Here is a 12,934-nt window from a genome sequence, read left to right on the forward strand (position 1 = left end):
GAGATCGACAAGAACCATGGAAGCAGTCGCTTGTGAGGGAAAATTGGCCATGGCGACCTGCACCGTTTGCAACCTGGCTGGCTCCAAAGAGGAGCGCCCTGGAGATTTGGCCATTTATTTATGCTATAGCATGCGGAGAATTCAACCCTAAAGGGTGTTGTGAGTGTGTTTTTTCCCTATGCAAGCATCAGCTACAGATTCCTCCATGGTTGCAAGGCTTGGATTCATATGATTAGTAAGGGGCACCCCTATTTAGCCAACCTAGGAGGGTTTTCCCACAACACGGCTTTGCATGGTGGGCAGGTCTCGCATCGACAACATGGGCAAATTTGTCGGAGTTGTACATGGTCGGAGTCGATGGCATCCAATACAAAGAAATTATGGAGTTGATGGCATGCTACACAAAAATTATATGCATCTCCTTGTTGGAAGACAAGGCCAGTTGACCGAGGAATGGTCATAGTCTGCAAGAAGTTTCCATGGAACATGTTAACGCATCAAGCTTTGGGGATGGATTCAATGTATATGTAGGACACAATTGAGTGGAATTCTTTCCACATGCATGCATGACTATCCAAGGGAGATAATACTCAAAGATTCCTGATGGAATTTTGTATCGATCGAAGAACTTTTGACGTGTTGCAAGGCATATTGGTACATCCACCAACAAGCATCCAAGTACTCATGTTTTTTTCTTCAATTTTGCACTGATTATGCAATCATTTGCATGTTCTTTAGGTTGTGAATTTGGACTTGTGCAATGATTTCCGTCCAAGGGGTATGTTGGCCTTCACCACATATGGCTTGATTGTCGCTATATCAGAGTTGTTATGGAACCTAGCTAATTCCATTTCTCTACATGGAATATGTATTAAGCAGTTGTGGATTTCAAGGAAATTCAACCACTTTCAGAGCTCCTCTCAACCAGAGGGAGCATGCAGTGTCCCAACAAGCGTCAGTAGGTTTGAATTATAGCAATTCGAAGATCGATGCGATATTTTATGATGCTTAAACAAGGTTGCTTAGCAGTACATGCAAGTACAGGCAAGGCATGTGGCTTGAACAATAAACCTATGACTAGTATGGTCAAGGTACTTGGCAAGGCTGACCATTCACTACAATTCCACAAAGCTCTCAAGTAAGTTTCTAGGGCCTGACTCCCAGGCAAGTTGTTTGTATGTGATGCACTCAGACAAGGATATGATCCACCCATTGTCGGCAAGCGTGATCCCGATGAGTTTTCACAAGTACTTGGCAATAGGTACATATGGTACAGTATTGGGAAGGTACGCTTTGTTTATACAATTACTATCCATATTTTTATGCTTCTAATGTGGTATACTATTTGACAAGGTCAATAATTGATGAGGTTAATTTTTCGTTTAACTTTAATCTCCCACTACCATAAGCTACATTACAGGAGCAAGGCTCCATATACCGACACTCAAGAAACTAACGTGTATTACGTCGACTATTATATTTTTTGTCTCCTCCTTGTGATACCTAGAGGAGGGGAAAAGCAAGGCTTTTAGGAGCACAACTCCATACATAGGATGCATAATCACTTCAAAGCCATTGTATCTTGCTAGGGAACATGCAACATAAGTACACAAAGCACATTGGAAATCAGATTAACATCCACAATTATGAGTTGAATCCAATGTCGAACACCATGCATATAGGATGCTATGACTTTCAATGCCAATGGTAGCCGGTACGTATGTTAACTTTAAGTTTCACTTTTGCAAGAATTTTCACAATGCCAACTTGTCAAGCAAACATGCTTCCATCAAGCAAGCAGTGTTTGGAAATAGATGACACATGATAGCTAAGTTGTAGATGCTATCTCTATCAATATTGGGCAATCTTATGATTATCAATAAACTGCATGATTCATCAAGGCCGATTCTCTATGAAACTTCTAAAGTTGATTTCACTTAATATTGGATGCTACTTGAGCAGTTTCCCTACAAAATCTAACCAAGAGGTTTAATAATGTAGATTTTAACCAAGGGGTTTGGATTGCAAAGGCAACACCCAGGGTTACGTTTTGTTTTTATTTCTTTTTTGAATATTTTTTCATTTGTTTCTCTAAGAAGGATGCATAAGCTTCTATCTTTTCATCCATTTTGCTTTTTAAGAGACATGGCAAGGTCATGTAGGAGCAAAGTATTTTGGGTCGTAGTGTCCAACATACTTTCTTAAATTACACAATTATCAACCTATACGGAGGGTTTTCTTTGGCCCATGTTGTCACATGGGATACAACATGGTCGCAACATTGAGAACCTGATTTAAACATGAAGAGACTAAACCTAGTCGCAAACATGCTTTACCTTATGGTAAGCAAACTCCAACTAGAGCAATACATGCTTTCTAATCGGATTGCTTGGTGCTAATATACATGCTTCACATATCTTTGAGCATAAGATTACACTTGTAATATGTATATCCTCTTTGGATAAATGATCATACTGAGGTTCCCCCTCGTTTACAAACAGTCTTCCCAAATGACTGGTAAACACAAATCACAGTGCCTCACAACATTGATGAGAAATCAACAATGTGACGAATAACCATCTTGGTTAAATTGAAAGGTCCACAAGAACCCAAACCGAGCCATGACCTCTATTGGTGATTGTTAGATCTATGGCATGAATGTGCATGCTGCTCCAAATCAGCCTTTGCTAAACACCAGGACCCAGAACACCTAGTGTGCATGCGTTGTGCAAAAATAGATCTAAACTTGCATATCCATGATCATACTTTCCCATACTTATGGCGAATGTGATACTTGTAGCACATATGAAAGAGGAATGTAAATAGTTTTGAAAAGAAACTAAATACTATGTACTGCAATCATTTGCAAGTCTTACTGTAACGTTTGAACCATAATAGAATGTGAAACATAAATCACTTTTAGGTACAAACAATGAAACGGATTCATTAACAACACATAGCCTTGCTATATGCTTAAACAAACATCCATTAATGTTGTTTAGTAGCACGTGTAACCTTAACAAGTTGCTTTATGTACCCAAAAATTTCTGGCCACTGAAATTGTTCCTAATACTACGTGCTGAAAATGGTCCATAAAACGGATTTGACCGGCACCAAGGGACTTTGTTGCAACACATAATTGACATAGCGAGCGTTAGTGTCAGTCCCAACGACTCATATTCACCACACGTGGAATATGTTTCAGATAAGGATGTCCATAAGAAGAACGTCCTTCAAGTACGAGATGTACTTGTGTGTGGAGGCAATCGTAAACACTCTACAACATGAGTGAGCCTTGCTCCACACTGACTAAACCAAACCACAAATGCCATGCATACGATAACTGGCACCTATCAAGAGTAAGAACAATAGACTCACAATGGGAAGCCTATAAAAAAACCGTAGAAAACCTGTATGTGAGTCCAACAAACTAATGAAAGCTGGTATTTGTGAGCTGCCAATGGTTAAGCATCACATAACCAAACCGTAGTAGGCATACATTAAAAATCTATGCAAAGCCGAGGCAAAGCCAAGCACTAAGAAGCCAAGTAGTAACTTTCAAAGATTGCTCTCTTTGACGATGCCATAAAAATCAATGTATCGATGTCGATGTCGATGCCAAGACGGTGTGCCCATGCCAAAGTTGATGCCGATGTCAATGCCAAAGAAGTCGATGTCGAGAAAACTATTGGAAGTCGATGCCAATTTCTGTCATTGGACAAAAATGTCTCATTTGCTCAAAGATGTCGGAGTCATCGAAGCCAAAAATTGGTGTGTGTGTGTGTGTGTGTGTGTGTGTGTGTGTGTGTGTGTGTGTGTGTGTGTGTGGGGGGATACTAATATCGTGCACATTGCTACAAAAAATGTGATCACAATTAGGTCAAATGGACACCACCACTGTGTCCAAAAAATTCCCCCAAAAAAACTCCCAAGTTGCGCATATTTGAGTCCATATGCTGAAATTATGACAAAAAATGCGCCAAAAAAGCACCTCGAAAGCCTGTTTTTGCTAATCTTCCACCATGTGGCTTGAATAACCACACCAAAATGGTCCCAAATCGTAGCAAAATTAGCTCCTAAATGAGCTCAACACAAATGAAGATGTCATATCCAAAATCCCATACATGAGTACAAATTTCTTGCTCCATATCCTATTGTAAGCACACCCCAATGCACTCCAATGTGTGGGCAATCAAAGGATAGCACTCTGGCTGAATACTCTCCTCCATAACCACTCACAAATGGCTATAAATCAACTCCATATAGTGCATGATGCACTCACAGTGATGAAGCTCTCTCGTCGTCAACCACTCGCATTCCGAATGCATGCGTGCTCGGGGTGTTGTGCAAGGAAGGAGACATAGAGTGTTTTGGGCGAAGCTCTCAGTGAGGATTGAAATACCTCACTAGTCCTTAATTACCAATGAATAGAGATAAGGTTATTACAATCCGTAAGATGGGTGTCCGGCCAATTGGTATGAACCCTAACATTGGGCACTTGGTCATGGCCTAGTTATCAAAATCAATATGTAAAATGTGAATGTTATTTTTAAATAATCAAGAGAACTTTGGAGTTTCATATGTGGACGTCATCATCTTAATTGGCGTCTCCACTAACTTACTTTCCCCCTTACTAGTTACTCCTATCACATGTATCTATTATGTGGCCCTTGTTGTAAAGGTGTCAGCATGTTTGCTTACTTTCCAATGTAATCATAGAGACTCCTTTTCTCGCTTATGTGTGTAGAGCTTTGTAGTGGTTCTTGCATGCTTGCCTCAAATTGCATGCTAATATTCTCAATCAAACAGTGCATGTACTTACTTAAAAGGGCCTAGAAAAACTATAATCTCATGTTACTACCGCCCTCAAATAAGGCAAGCTATTCCAAAATATGACCTATCTTCTCCCTTCTCCTCATGCATTGACCTATTTTTTGGATACAATTTCACAAAATCCTCTCGTTCAACTTCTTTTAATATGGGCTAAATTGTCTTCCCTCCAGAAAAACGAGCTCACAAAGAGGTGCACATTAAAAAATCAATTGTAAGTTTTCATCTTCACTATTATTTTTTCATAATTCCAACAATGCCCTTGAAAACCCTCCTTCCTTTTGAAAACGACACATGCCACGATAGACACAGAGGGCATCTTAAAGATTCCCACCTACTTTTGAGTGTTTCATTCTCAAGTCTTGTAGGGGACATACTTTCAATATATGGTGTTTTGTGGATTGTTGACTATGTCCTCCCTCGACTAGTAAAAATTCTTAAAAGGAAGGGGAATCTCTCTCTCTCTCTCTCTCTCTCTCTCTCTCTCTCTCTCTCTCTCTCTCTCTTCTCTCTCTCTCTCTCTCTCTCTCTCTCTCTCTGAACCACAAGCAACATGGAGGGTGAGAGTACCTATCTTCTTAGCCGTGCAAAGCTACCTGTTGTCACCGCTTTTACTCAATTGCATTTCAATCATCTACTTGAGACCGCTTGAGAGCCTTGCAATGAAGTGTGCCAGGCAATGTGAGTGTAGAGTCCCCCATCACCATGAATGCCACACTACAAAGGGATGGGGGGTTTGAAACAAAGATGGACTTGTGCCAAAAAGTGGTAACACAAGGGCTATGAGTGGTAAAGGGCAGTAGCAATGAACAAGGCCAATGATGTCTAGTAACATTTATAACAGGCGGTGCATCCCCGAGAGGAGTGAGAGGGGTCCAAGGAAGAGCTAGGAGCTGCTCTTAAAGACACTTCAACATGCACGGGTTACTGACAACCAACCAAGAGACTACACAATGTCTACTTTCATCCTCTCCATCCTCCTTCTTGATTCCACTAACAATCCCTCATCACATGAAAACTGATAGCATGAATATTATTGTGGTGTAACATGAAGGCTCATTGCAATCAGTCAACATGACATAGTTCATAGATGGAACAAACCTATCAGGAGGTCGCGTGACACATCCAGATCTACGCACAATAGGTGGCTCAGGCTCAGCCACAACCTGTGGTTCCACTCTATCCTGTCCTTGCTCCTCTTGAGCCCTAACATTTTGTCTTGCACATGCAGGTCCATCTTCTTGGAAGACAACTCTTCTAATCTCCTCAACCCTCTATGGTTTAAAATGATATTTCGATTCATTAAAGTGAACATCATTGCTGCGGACAACCTTTCTGGATTCGGGATCCCAAAGTCTGTACCCCATCTCACCAGAATTACCATAGCCTAGAAAGATGCAATTTCTACTCTTTGGCTCAACTTTGTTCCTAAATTCCTTTGGAACGTGAGTATATGCCTCACAGCCAAAGACTCTGAGATGCTTGTATGAGGGCATTTTGCCTGACCATACCATCTCTGGCACTGAATCCTTCTTCAAAACCTTGCTAGGAGATCTATTTACAAGATGAACAGCTGTTGATACAGCTTCAGCCCAAAACCCATTTGGCAGTTGTGCATTAGACAACATACTTCTGACCTTCTCTTGTATGGTCCTATTCATCCTCTCAGCAACACCATTTTGAGGAGGATTGTAAGGAGCAGTAAGTTCACGTTTTATACCTTTTGCCTCACAAAAGTCGTCAAAGGCCTTTGAAACATACTCTCCACCATTGTCAGTGCGTAAGCATTTAAGCTTCTTGCCACTCTGATTCTCCACAAGTGTCACAAACGTTTTGAAAACACTAAACGCTTCATCCTTGTGCTTGAGAAAGTAAACCCATACTTTCCTCGAGTAATCATCTATAAATGTCATAAAGTAAGAAGCTCCCCCTAGAGATAGGTTAGGCATAGGTCCACACAAATCACTATGAACAAGTGCCAACTGTGTATCTCTTCTACTGCTTCTATGCTTATGTGGTTGTTGTGTTTGCTTACCATACAGACAATGTTCACAGAATTCAAAATCATTAAATGAAAAGCCAGGCAAATAACCAGAACGAGACAAGATTTCCATTCCCTTCTTGGACATATGTCCTAACCGGCTATGCCACAAAGAAACGTTCGGCTGCTCGGTTACATTGATTACATTTTTAGAGACATTTGATACATAAATCATGTAAAGTCCTCCAGACTTTACTCCATGTGCTACTGTCATAGAACCCTTGGATATCTTCCACATGTTCTGTCCAAAAGTGGTGACATAGCCAGCATCATCAAGTAAACCTGTGCTGATCAAGCTCTTTGTAATTGCGGGAACATGTCTCACATTCTTCAACATGAAAGAAGAGCCATTCTGAAACTTCACTTGAACATCTCCAACACCTAAGATCTCACATGTCTGCCCATTGCCTAGCCGAACATGATCTTTAGTGGTCACATAAGAGGTAAACCACTCCTTGTTTGGAGACACATGAAGTGATGCCCCTGAGTCTATAATCCAGTCACTCAGTGCATTTCCATCAGATGCTGTAAGAAGAGCTGAGTCCATTGTATTCTTCAAGAAGTAGATGTCTCCTGACACTAGACTATCATCCTCTACAACAGTGTTTGTCACATTTATTTCTTGAATCTTCACTGAGGACTTGTTCTTCTCACCATGGTCTTCAGCTTTCTCTTTGCCTTTTTCTGCTTTCCATTCTCTGCAGTCTCTTTTCATGTGACACTTCTTGCCACAATGGTAGCATTCTATGTCACTCTTGCCTTTAGCACTGCGGGACTTGCTACGAGACTGATTCCTCTTTCCACCTTTGTACTTTTCTTTGGTCCTTCCCCTGACAACTAAGGCTGTTCCTTTGCCTTTGTCCATTGTCTTTCTATTGGTTTCTTCAGTAAGCAAACTTCCTTCTACACCTACTATGTTCAAACCATCTGGAGGTGCAGAATTACTCAAAGCTGTGCGAAAAGTGTCCCAAATTTCCGGCAATGTGATCAACAGGAACATAGCTCTAACAGGTTCATCAAACTTGACACCTTGAGCTGACAATTGACTGTAGATTGTGTTGAATTCATTCAGATGATTGGACATAGGTGTCCCTTCTTTCATCTTCAAATCAACAAGCTTCTTAAGCTAGTATACCTGTGAAGCTGCACTCTGCTTCTCATAAAGATCACTCAGCTTTAACCATGCTTGATAAGCCGACATCTCGTCTGCTACATTGAAGTAAACGCTTTCTGCCAAAGTCAGCATAATGGTAGAAAGTGCCAATTCATCCATTTCGCTCCATTCATCTTCGTCCATATCTTCTGGTTTTATCCCCTTGAGCTTTATAGGTTTTATCTGCTTCTTTTGTACCAACACGTGCCAAATCTGCTTCTTCCACAATGGGAAATTGGTTCCATCCAGCTTCTTGATATTGTAAAGAGCAGTGTCCTGTGATCCAGCCATAGCTACGCTTCACAGTAGTTTACTTTCCTGGGAAAAATTTGGCAGATTTTCCCCTGTAAACTGACCTCTGAACCAATATCAACATGTCAAATGAACCAAGAAAGCTTCAGATTCTGCATAAATTTCGGCAGAGTCTCCTTTGTAAAATGGCTCTGGTGTACTCAAAAAACAGACCAAAAAACAGCTCAGAAAACCACTGTCTCTCTAACACTGTAAGCTGTGGGTAAACCTGTCATGCACCTGTACTATCTCTCACTGTCCTGTAAGCATAGACTGCGACAATGCCTCAATGGCAGTAAAGCAAAGATGCAATCCCAAGTGTCTAACTCACAGTCAATACATCCTAGCTGCCTATCTAAGGGTGCTCGAGGGATCGCTCCAAGACCTGTATCACCGAAAGGATCTCAACATTCGAGAATCCCCTAGCTCAATAAAACCTCACTCGACCCTCAACAAAGGCTGCAGTAAATCTGACAGTACATAGACTTCCCACAAAGTCATACATCCACAAATTTCCCACTATATGTTGTAACCGTTGCGGCGGTTGTTTGCTGCGTGACTCACAGCCAGCAAACCCTCAACAGACATACATCATCTCTGACAATACATCCCATGTGGAAGTACCTGCAATGTCAGGATGAAATCTGGAATATCAAGCAGCAAACACAAGCTACCTGATGAACTAGTGAATGTCGCCTACAGTTTGTGTGTAGATGCGCCCATGTCGTATGTGACACGCCTCCAAGAACTGTGAGCCGTCCTTCGATGTGTAGACATCCACAAATCGACACTCTGGGAGTGCCGATATCCTCAGCACCTGCAGTCGTAGGCCGAAACCCCAAATTTGCAGAGTCGGATCTGCACTCGTTGAGACCACGTAGTCGAAAATGGCCTGCGCAGAACTTTGTCGAAGCCGAACGGTGACCGAGATGACCGAGATTTGGGGCCGTGTCTTTGCCTGTCGAATCTCACTCCAATCTGAGCAGGTGACTCTGGCTACCTGCAAATGCTGCCCCGAGCCTTGATCTGAGCTCTGATACCAGTTGAAGGAGTATGAGCGGAAGTGTGACGCGAGAGAGAGTGCGAGAAGAAGAGCACGACGATATGGTGAACTCGCTCTACCGTAATGTGTAGAGCATAGTGAGTTCTTATTAGGTTTTTACAAAAGAATATGTGTACATACCTGGCGGCCCGCCCACTCATCTGGGCGACCACATTGGGCTTTATACCCCAACAGACTCTTGTGGCAATGAGGATGGTCAACCTTCTTAAAAGGGCAAACAAGGTACTCCATTGATGTGTCACTTGTGAAAATAGTAAGAAGTCCATATGATTCACTTTAAAGATCTAAACAAAATGTCTATAATCCCAAGCGTTTTCTCAAGCTTTTGCAAAGCAAAGAGCAAGCCGAGTAGGTAGAACGGGACTAGGAAAGTGCTATCACTTGTACACTAATAGTGTGTATATGAATGAAATGTTACCAACAATTGTGCCTGAAATGTGGAGAATAGACGTGAACAATATAATTTTGTAGCTGAATGCGATGTGCATTAATGATTTTTTGGCCTTTGAATTTTATGGATCCACCCCCTCCATAGGCTCCAATTTGGCCATGGAACAACTCTATAGTTTAGGAGCCTTGGATAAGGAAAGGTTTTTGACAAAGTTAGCAAATGAAGATGACGGAGTTTCCTTTGGAACCTTCTTTACAAAAAATACTCGTCATGCATAGGTTGGTGGAACGTGAAGAAAGGGTTCCAAGGCCTTTGGGAGGACATCAACATCAAATGGACGTTTTTGTGGATGACCTTGCCACCAATTCAATGCCGGTTGTCAAGGTACATCTAGAAATTATGTAGGTTCTATCCACTCCTCTACCCACAAGCAACATGGATTGACAAGCACAATCCATACGATGCTTCTTGCATTGATCTCTTGCCCTTTGTGCCACAACATACTTTATCTACATTCAAGACAAGCTTGGAAAATCAACGACAGAAGCATCTACAAAACCACGGGCAAAACTCTGTGTCAACGAGGCATAAATGTTAGTTATCTGCATCCAAATCTCCATGTGTATGCGTTTGCTGAACCACACGAGGTAGGGCAAGGCTTTCCTTCTTATACATGTTATGCTTACATTATGGGCCTATTTAAAAAACCCTCAACCCCCTCTAATGTATACATAAGTATACATACTATTAATAATCCTCAAGTTAACTCACTTGATATGACAAACATTTTGTAAGGTGACCGCCCCATATCAATATTAAACCACATCAACACACCAATACTAAGCTGTATCAACAAATTTCTTTGGCAAGGCCAACTAGGCACAATTGTAACACTCTTCTCTCTTAATACAATTTCCTATTCTTTTTTTTTTTTAAAGAGACTAGTTTTTTGGGACAATTACAAAAATACCCCTCTAGTTTGAGGAAATTTCCAAAATACCCCTCAAATTTCAAAAATTCCCAAAATGCACTTCAAACTTTGTAAAATTTCCAGAATACCCCTAGTTGTAAGATTACATATCTCCAAGGATAAAATTCTTGTAGCTTGTCATAAGAAGACTGATTGCCTATCGATAAAGATGCTAAAACTATAATTTGAGTTGGTTATGTAGGCTTTGCAGATGATTTGCTTCATTATGTTTAGACATAATTGCCTTTTTTTCAAGGTAATTTGTAATTTGTGACAAATTACATGCCAAGCACTCAAAAGGGGGATCTCAATTGTCCAAAAGGAATAATGATTATTAGAAAATCTTAAACAATCCAACCAAAAAACAAGTGATAAAATCACAAAGCCTGCCAGGCATAGTAGAAATTTCTTTTTGACATGCAATTTTTCAAGCCCCCTTTCATAAGCTTTGTGTAATGCGAGCAACTTATAGAATTTGTCATATATAACGTTAATTCAAGGGTATAAACAAAAAATGATAGGCAATTTTGAGATTCTAGCAGTCAAATGACATGAGGTTTTTTGAAGCACTTGTTTTGATAGGCAAAATAGCTCTTGACAAAAAAATAGGTGTCATTTTTAGGCCTTGAACTGAGTTTAGATCCCACTTTAAAAGCTCTACATCTCTAAGTTAAAAAAAAAAACATAAGCACAGAGAATTGAATTAAAATAGCACCCCTAAGCTCTACCTCCATAAGCTTTAGAGCCCTAAGCTCTAGACCCCACTTAAAAAATTATACATCTTTAAACTCCAGAGCCCCATTTACAAATTTAAAACTCTAGATTCCTAACATGTAAATCCCACTTTAAAAGCTCTAAAGTTCTGAGCCATAAAACTCTAGCGCCTCGGGGTGACCCTCCTCCTACCTATGAGTCCATGTAATCTTTTCACTTTTTTTAATTCAAATTTTTATCTTTTAAAAAAAAACTATAGGTCCTCATTGGAGATCTTACTTTAAAAGTTCTACATCTTAAGTTCTAAACTTAGCTTTAAAATCTCTAAAAATAAAAATAAAACATCTCTAGAGATTAAAGCTCCAAAGAATAGATCCATTCCTTAAAGTTTGAAGTAGCAAAAATGACAACTTTAGTCTTTAACCTCAAGTTTCAAGGGTGAAAGAACTTCTAAAAATGAAAAGGCGGTGAAAGAACTTCTCAAAATGAAAAGGTGACTCTTTGGATTTTTGGAGCCAACCAATAGCTAAGTCTTATCATTTCATGCTTGCAAGGGCGGCCTAAAATCTTTTCTTTGGTAAATGAACATTCATTTCATATTTCAAAACTCAAGACATGTTCATCATTAGATTACACACTCTTCATTTAAATGAGTGTCCATTAACTTATTTCAATCAATCAACATTGTTGATTTATCAAAAAATGCTTGAAAATACAACTCAACCTCTTTTCTATTTCAGTAAACCAAACAAGTGATAAAATCACAAGGCCTGCCTTTCATTGGATATATACCAAAAATATAAACCAATGGCACGATTGGCTTGAGACGCTGACAAACGCTTATGATACCATGATTTAAGGTGACAAGGTGATTTAAAATATTTTAAATTTGCACAAGTCAATCAAAAAATTGTAGCTTCGCATCTACCTACTAAAGGGTCCTATTCATTCAATTATTTTAAAAAAGTGATCAGTGGCTAAGATTCTCGTTGTAGCTTGTCGTGTCTCTTCTCTACCCTCGTCACTCTTCCTCTCGAGCAACCTCTGAAGGACTTCTTTTTTTGCAGATCAAGGGCCTCTCTCTCTCTCTCTCTCTCTCTCTAACAAAATCCAGAAGCTTCTCAAAATTCCATAAAGCTACATGTGTCAAATGATTTTTTTTAAAATGACAAGCAAGAGCTTTCCAGAAAGAAGAGAATGGTAAAGTCAAGATGATCAAAGGCACTGTCTACATCAACCTGAGGTCGGACAACCCAGACATGGCATACGTGGTGAATTGGCCAATGTAGAAGCCGTTTTCATCCAAGTGCCCAATGTTTAATTGCACTTAGGCATGATCCTTTGCAGTTATCAACCGATTCAAGGTTCTCTCTCTCTCTCTCTCTCTCTCTCTCTCTCTCTCTCTCTCACACACACACACACACACACACACACACACACACACACATACACACACACACACATGCAAGCTACAGTTTAAG

This window comes from Adiantum capillus-veneris, chromosome 23, assembly GCF_014529385.1.
Source record: "Adiantum capillus-veneris isolate H3 chromosome 23, ASM1452938v2, whole genome shotgun sequence".
In the NCBI taxonomy this organism is placed as follows: domain Eukaryota; kingdom Viridiplantae; phylum Streptophyta; class Polypodiopsida; order Polypodiales; family Pteridaceae; genus Adiantum; species Adiantum capillus-veneris.